At 55.6% G+C, this 8,780-nt stretch overlaps 1 long non-coding RNA gene across 1 annotated transcript; it reads left to right on the top strand.

Moving 5' to 3' along the window:
* The first annotated feature begins 3,086 nt into the window (after nt 1-3,086).
* Nucleotides 3,087-8,289, top strand: LOC140599880 (uncharacterized). Its single transcript, XR_012002879.1, has 3 exons — nt 3,087-3,267; nt 7,506-7,606; nt 8,072-8,289. It is a non-coding gene; the product is annotated as an uncharacterized lncRNA (long non-coding RNA).
* Nucleotides 8,290-8,780: the final 491 nt, after the last annotated feature.

Below are 8,780 nucleotides of genomic sequence, written 5' to 3'. Positions count from 1 at the left end.
CTCCCCACCCCCACCCCCAAATTCAGATTCAGTCCTATGGGCGTGAAAATGGAAAAATCTGCATTTTGAGCTAATACCCCAAGGTTATTTGCTGGGTTCACATTTTGAGAAATGATGTGGGACTCGATCCCGGGTCTCCAGGGGTCTCCAGGATCAGGCCCTGGGCCAAAGGTGGGCTCCAAGCCGCTGAGCCACCCAGGGATCCCCTGATGGTGGAGTTTTAAATGCCGCTTCAGGAAAGGAGGGGAGCCTGAGAATAAGTTTGGCCCCAGGCCCAAACCCACACCCAAGTTCTGGGAATTTGGAAGAAGGGAGAACAGCTTAATTGTTGGCAGGAAAGAATAAGAGGCTGGGGCCACAGGGGTGCATGCAGAAGAGAGTTGAGGTTTTAGGTTGCTGGGATTAGTGACCTGATCTGGAAGGTTGAACACAGGAGTTTCAGGGGACTGGCAGTGGGGTCAGAAAGGCCCCCCCCCCCATTCCATCTTTATACTTGCCCTTACTTGGGCAGGTGGAAAAGGAGCTGGGAAATGAAGTAGGACATCTGCGGGCCCGCAGACCTCCCAGCAAGCCACCATAGCCCACAAGTGCCTGGCACTGTTCCAGGCGTTTCGTGATCACTGCCCCTCGCTCCCCTGTGAAGCAGCACTGCCATTATTCCCACTCTATATAGATGGGGAGGCTGAGGCTCAGAAGTATTAAGTGACATGCCAAGGTCACCCAGCTAGCAAATGATGAGCTGGGGCTTCAACCCAGGTTGCCAGGCTCCACTCAACCACCATGCTATCCTGTCTTGTTTTACATCATATCCATTCTCCTAACCTGGACCATATGCCCGAAAGAGAAAGCTATGGAAAGGGCAATTGAGTGTGTGTGCAGGGGTTGGGGTGGGAGGTACAAGCATCCAAAGAAAGTCATTCACATCAGTGCAAACCAAAGTGTCTCGAACCCACCTTCCCCCCACCTATGTTCTCTCTCAACGCTATTTTTTCCTTGCCTTTCTTTTCTCACGGCTCTTTCTCAATCCCCTTCTCCCAGGAGGCCGAGAGGATGCCCGGGGTGATTGCCTGTTGGCTGGCAGCCAGGGCGGACCATAGGCATTGGACCTCCCCCTTGTCCTGTTCTTACTACGGCAGGCAAGCCCCCTGCCTCCCACCGAGGCAGATGATGGGCCCCGAGTTTTGCTCAGGATTCCTGGGTGAAGGCTGCCTAGCAGAATGGCCACTCAACAGATATTTAATCAGAGCAGAGGCCTGCAGGTGGTGGGGGACAAGGGGAGTGTGTCTGAGAAAGACACCCCAAGACAGATGGTGAGGCATCTGGGGAACAATCTTGCCCTGCCCTGGTGCACCCTTCACCCTGTCCTGACTGTCATTAGATGCCTGAGGGCATGTTAAGACAGACAAATAATAACAGTTACCCAGCATCAGGCCCTGCTCTTGATCCTTTACATATATTCACTTTTTTAATCATTACGGTAATCCTATGAGATAGGTATTATTGTCATCCCATTTCACGGATGACAGAAGTTGAGACACCAGAAAGGTCAGATGGCCAACCCCAGGTCCCCTAACTAGGAAGATGTAGAGCTGAGAATGCTTCTACCCAAGCCATCAGGAGTCCCGTGTGCTTTGCCATTTTGCAATCCTGCCTCTCAAATACATGGACAGTTCCCACGAAGGAGAAAAAGCCCATATCCAGAGTCCTTTCCCCCATAGCTGGGTGCACAGGCTCCAGGGGGAAGCAGAGGGAGAGGCAGATGATGGAAGCTGAAGTGCAGGGCCCCTTGACACGGTCTACCCACGGGATGAGCTCTCTGGGTAGAGAGAGCTTCTGGGCCCCTGGCCTGGACTTGGCTCTCTTCTGCCCACCGGGGCCTCTTTGCTGAGCTGTCTACTTGCCTGGCCCACAGCTTCCTGGATCTGCACGGGGCGCCTCTCAGGTAGGCGTGTCTGCACTCCCTCCTCCTGCCCCAGGAGCCCCACAGCAGCCTAGGCCACCGGCTAGATCCCTCCATCTCTCCCCCACATCCAATCAGCCACCAGCTCCGGTTGAGCCAATGGAGGAATAATCTGTTACATTCAGCTCTTGGTGGGTGGTGGGTGGTGGGCGCAGTGGTGGCCTCTTCCAGCACTTGCTGTTGCGGGGGGGGGGGGGGGGGGGCTGCTATGTCACTCTGTAGACTGCAGGTCTTCATCCCAGAACGCTCTCTTCTTGCAAGTGAGGACATTGAGGCACAGAGAGGTGAAGTTAGCTGCCCACAGCCACGCAAGGAACTTCGGTAGAGCCAGCCTTGGGCAGCCAGGCTGCGGGGCTCACATCACCCCTCTTGCTACTGCCTCCCCGCTGCTGCTCTAGGCCTCGCCCTCCTCAGCCTATCCTGCTGTAGGAATGGGAGTGCCAGGAACGTTGCTCAAAACTAGGAACACCCCCCCCAAAAAACAAAAAAACAAAACAAAACTAGGAACCCAGAACTGAGCAGACCCCCGGCTGCAGCGCTACAGGGCCAAGCGGATTTTTCTTTATCTGCTTAACACACCCATCTGGTCAGGCCTCCCTGCCCAGCACAGCGTCTGATGTAAAGATTAACGGTGCAAACAAAATGAACGTGAACTGTGGGAGACCAGCTGGTGACCAACGGAGGGCCTATACCCTGGGGACCAGGGGAGGGAGAGGGGCTGCTTTTCCAGCTCCCGGTAGCCCAGCTTCCAAGGCATTTGGTTCCATCTCCCTCCCTCCTCGCTGCTTCCCTACCACCCCCTCTGTTCCCTGTCCTGTGGCTGGTTGGTGGGGCAGTGGGAGGTTAGAGGAAGCTTTAACTAACGGGCCTCCAGCGGGACTGCAGAAAAGGACCAACTTGGAAACCAGAGGATGGAAGGGCTCTGCCTGGGAACCCCGGCCTGCTGTAGCCTCCCTCAGCATCTCTGGGATTCCACGTTGGCCATGGCTGGCCCACAAGGGAGGGGGACGAGAGCCCAGTGCCCTCATCGGGGCTCTACCTCCTGGCTCTGGAAGGTTTAAAGTCTTCCAGTGCTTGCCCAGATACCTTCCCCTGAGGGTGGTTCCAGTTCAGTTCCTCCGCCCCCTCCTCCCTTGCCCATTCCTGGGGTGGGGGGCAGAGGCAGGGAGCTGGAACGCTAGCGGGGCACAGAGCCAAACCTTCCCAGGACCGGCAGGTCAGAGCCAGCTGCTCACGGGCCACTTTGACAGTGGCGAGGCCACCAAAGGAGAAGAGCAATGGGATCCTGCTTCCTCCAGGTGGGGGAGGTCGGTAAGCTGGGAGGGAAGGCGGGTGAGGGCCGGGGACCAGTGGGGATCTGATGACTGAGGCAAGGGACCCCATGCGTTCCTGGAGGCGCATTCTCCTGGCTGGTGCTCAAGCTAGTCATGTGTGACAGGGGCAAGGAAACAATCACTGAGCAGGCCCGCGGTGGTGACGGTGGTGGCCCGAGGGTAAGGAGAGGCTGGGAGAGCAGGAGGGAAGGCAGGGGCAGGTCTGGAGCTGTGTGGGAGGGAACAGGCCTGCCTAGCAGGCAAATGAGCTGTTCTATGAATGTGCATAAAGTAGGAGCTGCCTTCTCCTCCCAAGGTTCAGCTTCTCGAGGGCTCCGTGTGTGTGTGTGTGTGTGTGTGTGTGTGTGTGTGTGTGTGTTCCAAATACCCAGGAGACTCTGCATCTGACCTTGAGTGATCAGTGTTTAGAAGTGGCAGCTCCAGTCTAGTTGTAGCCACTGTGGCTCGGGCTCAGGTGCCTCTCCTTCTCCCTCACTCTGTCAGAACTTCCAGCCTACACTTGCCTCTGCCCCAGCCCACCCCACTCCTAGCCCTTCCTTGAGGCTGACCACCCACACCACCTCCTCCCCCTTGCCTCTTCCCAACATTCCCGGCCTTTCCAGAAGCCTAGTCTCTCAAATCCTCCAATCTTCCAACCTGTCCTGGGCCTGTGGCCTTTGTTCAGGACTCAGACTCTGCACGCACTTGACCCTCCCGATTTAGACACCTGGCTGGAGCAGCTGCAGGAGCCCGAGGGAGGGCTCCTCGGAGGGCTCCAGCCCCTGCTCGTGAGATGCCCACTGCTCTCTGCGTCCGGAACACTGGTTGAGGAGGGCCAAAGATGTGGGTGATCCGGCAAGCAGGCCAGGGTGGGAAACCCCTTCCTAGCCTCAGAGCCGACCTCAATCCTGCCCACAAATCCCAGTCAGGAAGTGCTAGGGCCAGAGGAGAAGCTGAAGAGTCCGAAGACTTGCCAGCACCAGAACCGCTGCCCCTTGTCCTCTCTCCTGAGACCACACGGAAACAGCCCAGAGGAGGGTACAGAGATGGGGTCCAGCGAGGGAAACAGAAAAGAGAGGGGTCTATACTTCTGATGGAGAGAGAGAGCCATGGGTGGCTCCCCCCACCCCTGGTGTCAGTCTACACCACCAGGATAGAGAGGCAGCACCAGCCGCTCAGACCTCCCGCGCCAGGCCCCGGGCCTCAGGAAGTCCTTCCTGCTCTTGGCCTTGGCGCCCCCTCCTCTAGAGACCTCACGTCCAGAGAAATGGAGGGTCGGTCGGTGTACTGCACCTAAACACGATGTGGGGGCAGGTATGGGGAACCCCCTTGGCGTTTTTGTTCTCATTCCACAGAGGCCTCTAGAGGCTTGAATTCTGATTTAATCTCCCCTGATGCCTTTGGTTCTCCCTAGGCCCCAGGCTCCTCCTCGGGCCTCAGCTGGAAGCAGGTGCTTGCCGGGGTGCCCCACAGCCTGCAGGGCCGCACACCCAGCACTCACCACAGCCGACATCAAGCCACTTCCTAGTCATTACCAGTGATGCCTCCTTCGAGAGAATGTGAGCTCCTGAAGGGCAGGCCCTGGCCCTGCTTTGTTCATGGCTGCACGCCCTGCACAGTCCAGGCCTTGTGCACAAAAGGTCCTCAAGAGAGGTTTCTTGAGGTCAAAGAACTGCCCCCTCTCCTGTACGAGCCCTTTTCCACCTCCCTCATGCCTCCCCCAGATCTGTCTTTCTTCCTGGTACTTGTCCACCCAGGTCTTGACTTGACTCCACTCCTCACCCTGCAGCGGGCCATCGCTAGCCCGCCCCTCCCTTCCTCCAGGAAGCACCCTCAGATTCTTGGGTCCCATGCTCTGGGTCGGGCACAGGTGACAGCCTTGTTTCCTATCCCTTTACTTCATCCAGTGTCCTTGCAGCTGGACCAGGGCTGGACCAGGGCATGTATCGATTAAGCCTCTGTGATGACTTCCTCAGTTAATCAATCCGGTCACCAAACTCGAATCAAAAAGACAGGCTGTCCACAGCCCCGAGCCAGGCTTTGTCCTGCAGGAAACGTCAGCACCCTCCCCTCCTTGCCCTCAGCCCCAGGGCTCTCTCACTCCCCACAGCTCAGAGACTAAGTCCACCTTGGAGGTGAGGTACAGGCTCTTTCTCCCCACCTCCACCCCCACCCCCCAGCCAACAGCAACCCCATGGGGAAAGGGAAAGAGAGTTGGAGTAGGTACCTGTGCTTGAAGGTTCAGGTCAGAAGATGGAGGTCACCAGGACACCCGCCGGGCCCCACGCTGCCCTACTGCACAGGGCTGCGGCTGTGATCACACACACACTCCCCCTCCCCACCCCCTGCCTCTGATACTCACTTAGCACTTGAGTTCAAAGACCTGCTGCCTGTGCTCAGCACCTTCTCACACAGCACCCTGCCCACTATGTGGACTCCTAGGCTGTCAGTGGGCAGGCAGAGGAAGTGGGGTCTCACCGAAAAGGCAGACTCAGAGCAGTTTCACTCTCACCCTAAGAGGCAGAGACAACCCCTTCTAGGGGCAAAAGGCAGCTGCAGCCCTGGGGAGGAGTAAGGGGGCGTGGGGAACAGGTGAGGCAGGGGGTGGAGGGGTGCAAAGTGATCTTCTCTGGGGATTCCTCGACTCAGCATGTTTTCCTACCCCCTGGACAACTGAGATGCTCATAATGGGGCCAGATCGTCCCTTCAGTGGCTCTTCCTCTTAGAACAGGCCTTTCTGCTCTGGTCTGTCTGGCCTCGGGAGGAAGACAAAACTGCAGGACATGGGGCTGGAGTGAGGGGATGATCCGATTCAGGATCCTCAACCTTGAACTCCACGGGAGCTGGGGGTGAGCAAAGGGCCCGTGTGATGTCTGGGGGGAATCTTGTGGAACTAGCCACCGAAATTCAAGCACGGGAGATTTTTTGGCCCAACCTTGTAAAGCTGGGTCTCAAGGCAGAGGTTGGAGGGTGGAGAAAGCTGGAGAAGGCTGGAAAAGGCTACCCCCTAGAGGTAGGACCAAAGAATTCTTTATGGACAGCAGGCCACGGTTATATTTATTGTACAAATCTGTAGGGAGTTCCTCCCCCTGGACCTGGCCGTTGACTGGGCACTGGGAACATGGAAGCAGTCGAGGCAGGCAAAACCGTGACTATCACGCCTCGCCCTAGACTCAGGGATTTCCTGGAATGTGGAACTTCTAGTGGTAAAACCAGGACTGTCCTGGGCAAAGCCAGAGGAGTTGATCCCTAACAAATAAAGCCCCTGCCCTCATGAAGGTTATATTCCCAAGGGTTAGGAGGAGTGGGGGTTAAAGGATAAATGAACACAATTTCACCCAGTGATGGGTGTCATGAGAGACACCAAACCATGTGGCAGGTTGTGCTTGAGACGAGAAGGACAGCACTGCGTCTCTGAGGAAGTACAGTCTGAGCTGCTGAATGATGACGAGGAATTAATCTTATGGGGCACTCAGAGAAGAGATAGATTTCCAGGCAAAAAGGCCCCCAAAGGGACGCCTGGATGGCTCAGCGGTTTACAGCGCCTGCCTTCGGCCCAGGGCGTCGTGATCCTGGAGTCCCAGGATCGAGTCCCGTGTCCGGCTCCCTGCAAGGAGCCTGCTTCTCCCTCTGCCTGTGTCTCTGCCTCTTTCTGTGTGTGTCTCTCATGGATGAATAAATAAAATCTTTAAAAGAAAAAAAAGCCCCCAAACCCTGGGGCAGGAGCAAGCTTGACACATTCGCGAAACAGAGAGAAGGCCCGTGTGCCAGAATTGGAATGAACGGTCAGACTAGTTGGAGCTGGCGAGGCCCCGATCAGTTCACCCCACGAGAGATGGGAAGCTCACGGAGGGAGTAAGCAGGGGAGCCCCTTGTTCTGCTTGTTATTTTTCAAAGATTGTGCCAGCCGCTGACGGGGGGTGGGGGGGAGCTGAGGAAGACCAGTTAGGAGACCCTCAAGTGGGCAGGTGGTGATGATGGTGGCTGGACTAGGGTGGTGACAGGGAGAAGGAGAAGAAGGACAGGGCAGCCCCAGTGGACTTGCTAAGGAGTTGGAAGTGGGGAGGAAGGAAAGGGAGGACTCAGAAATGATGCTGGGGTTTGGGCCTGGAGCCATATGCCACACAGCCCTAAGCAAGGTCATGCCCCAGAGGGCAGGCGAGGTCACTCTGGGTGGGAGTAGGGAGCAGAGAGGAGGAAGCCCTGACAAGTCCAGTAAACTCAATCCACAGGAATACAGCTTTGTCGGAGGAGATACGGAGGAGATACGTGTCTGGAATGCGCCGGCTCTGGGGGAGGAGGAAGGAATGTCTTAGGAGGCGAGACGCTGCAGGTGAGAGGTAGAGTCTGTCTTCATGCTGGTGGGGCCCAATTTAAAAGTGATTCCTGGGGCGCCTGGGGGGCTCAGCGGTTGAACATCTGCCTTCAGCTTGGGTCGTGACCCCCAGGTCCCAGGATCGAGTCCCATATGGGGACTGCTTCTCCCTCCGCCTGTGTCTCTGCCTCTCTCTGTGTGTCTCTCATGAATAAATAAAGAAAATCTTTTAAAAAAATAAAAATGAAAATAAAATGACTCCTGAGGGATTGATAGTTCAGGCGGGTCAGCCACATGGGATATGTTTACATGACCTGAATTGGGATGAGGGATGGTGTCTTAGGGTAATCAGGTTAGCTGTAACATACAGCCTGCAAATCTCAGGGGTTTTTAGCACAACAAAGTTTGCATTTTTCACTCCAGGAGGACAGAGTGGTTTTGTTTCATTCATTCATTCATTCATTCATTCATTCATTCATTCAGGGGTCCCAGGCTCCTTCCATCATGTAGTGCTGCCATCTTCAACATGTGACCTCATGGGACGCCTGGATGGCTCAGCGGTTGAGCGTCTGCCTTCGGCTCAGGGTGTGATCCCGGGGTCCCACGTCGGGCTCCCCGCAGGAAGCCTGCTTCTCCCTCTGCCTGTGTCTCTTCCTCTCTCTCTGTCTCTCATGAATAAATAAATAAAATCTTTAACGACAACAACAACAAAAAAACCCAAAAAACAAAAACATGTGGCCTCCTAAATCATGACAGGATGGAAATAGGGAACTGAGAGCGCGTGGAAGATTTTTATGGGTCCAGCCTGGAAACGCATTGCTTCTGCGTTGATTCCATTCCATTGTCCAGAGCTCAAACCCATGGCATCAGTTTGACTGCAAGGACACTGGGTTGTGTTCCAAGTGCAAATTTAGTGGGTAATGTGCCAGAAGAAGAGTCCCTAATGGTGAGCATTAGTGAGCAGGGGCAGTGCCTATCTGTCTTGTGGGGGGAGTGGGCAGTGGTGTCTGTGTTGGCTTGGGATGGGAGCATGCTCTCTGAAAGCACCTCGGAAAGACAGCTGATGTGGGAGGACGTGTATATGCGGGCACACTCACATGTTGTGCAGAACAGAAAGAATCCTCCCATTCTTTCCCATTGTCATGATCTTTCTCCAGATAGGATCTTAGTTATCCCACACCTTACCACTGAA

This window comes from Vulpes vulpes, chromosome 8, assembly GCF_048418805.1.
Source record: "Vulpes vulpes isolate BD-2025 chromosome 8, VulVul3, whole genome shotgun sequence".
NCBI classification, from domain to species: Eukaryota; Metazoa; Chordata; class Mammalia; order Carnivora; family Canidae; genus Vulpes; species Vulpes vulpes.
The sequence above is the reverse complement of the archived record's forward strand: the minus strand, read 5'-3'. Positions and strand labels throughout refer to the sequence as shown.